Source organism: Orycteropus afer, unplaced genomic scaffold, assembly GCF_000298275.1.
Source record: "Orycteropus afer afer isolate SDZICR_OR568_19922 unplaced genomic scaffold, OryAfe1.0 scaffold00214, whole genome shotgun sequence".
Lineage (NCBI taxonomy): Eukaryota > Metazoa > Chordata > Mammalia > Tubulidentata > Orycteropodidae > Orycteropus > Orycteropus afer.
Window position 1 is genome coordinate 3,669,034 of NW_006921801.1, and position 1,716 is coordinate 3,670,749.

Genomic DNA, 1,716 nt, shown 5'->3' on the forward strand with positions numbered 1-1,716 from the left:
AAGCAGGCCACACCCTTAGGGAAACTCCCTTTCAATGGATTAGCTGCTCAAAACATATTCATCCGATTCCATCATGGGAATGACTACATCGCAACTGCTTACACCACACAGAATTGTGGTCCAGCCAAGTTGATACACACCTCCAACTATCACAGCTGGTTACCAGGGGTGTTGGTTACCAGGGACTATGCAAAAGCATTTGATTTTGTGGATCATAACAAATTATGGATAACATTAAGGAGAATGGGAATTTCCAAACACTTAATTATACTCATGAGGAACCTGTACATAGATCAGGAGGCTGTCATTCAAACAGAAAAAGGGAACACTGCATGGTTTAAAATCAAGAAGGAAATGTGCCAGGGTTTTGTCCTTTCACCACACTTATTCAATCTGTATGCTGAGCAAATAATCTGAGAAGCTGGACTATATGAAGAAGAACATGGCATCAGGATTGGAGGAAGAATCATTAATAACCTGAGATACGCTGATGACACAACTTTGCTTGCTGAAGGTGAGGATGACTTGTAGCACTTACTGATGAAGATTCAAGAATACAGTCGGCAGTATGGATTACATCTCAATGTAAAGAAAACAAAATCCTCACAACTGGAGCTATAAGCAGCATCACGATAAATGGAGAAAAGATTGAAGTTGTCAAAGACTTCACATTGCTTTTTCTACAATTGAAGCCAATGGAAGCAGCAGCCAGGCCATCAGACAACGTATAGCCCTGGCAAATCAGCTGCAAAGGACCTCTTTCAAGTGCTGAAGAGCAAAGACATCTCCTTGAGGACTAAGGTGCGCCTGACACAAAGCCATGGTATTTTTAATCACCTCATATGCATGTGAGAGCTGGACAATGAATAAGGAAGACTGAAGAAGAGTTGATGCTTTTGAGCTGTGGTGTTGGTGAAGAATGCTGAAAGTACCGTGGACTGCTAAAAGAACTAACAGGTCTGTCCTAGAGGAAGTGCAGCCAGAATGCTCGTTGGAGGCGAGAATGGCCAGACTTCATCTCACATACTTTGGTTATTTTGTCAGAAGGCACCATTCCCTGGAGAAGTATGTCATGCTTGGTAAGGTGGAGGGTTGACGAAAGAGGGGAAGGCCCTCAAAGAGGTGGATTGACACAGTGGCAGCAGCAATGGGCTCAAGTGTAGCAAGAACCATGGAGCTGGCTCAGGACTGGACAGTGTTTCGTTCTGCTGTGCATAGAGTCACTATGAGTCGGAGATGACTCGATGGCACTTAACAACAACAACAAGAGTGGGAGAGGAGGGGAGGGAACACTGTTAGATAGGTAGAGACAAGTACTGATTTGAGAAGGGCAATGTACTAAATGTGAGTGATCAACATGGTGGCATTGAGGAAGAGAAAGACATAGAGAAATGCATGGGAGGTACAGAAAACAAAGATGAACCCTTTTGCACATACAGTACTGCGCTGTCAATGAAGGCAAACACAGGTATATGAGTGGATAGATGGGTGGGCAGGCTGAACTATTAGGTATGTCTATGCAGCAGGGAGTGTACCCAAGACCATGTATAAGGGTGGCAGACAATGTTTCTACAAGTGTATTGGTATATTCTGTAAGAATTCCCAAGTATACAGAAGAGCTGACAAGGGACAAAGTTGTGGTCACTTCTTGGCCATAGCCAGCTACCCAGAGGGGGTGAGTAGTTGGACCTGTGAGCTTGAGACCATAGTTGCAGG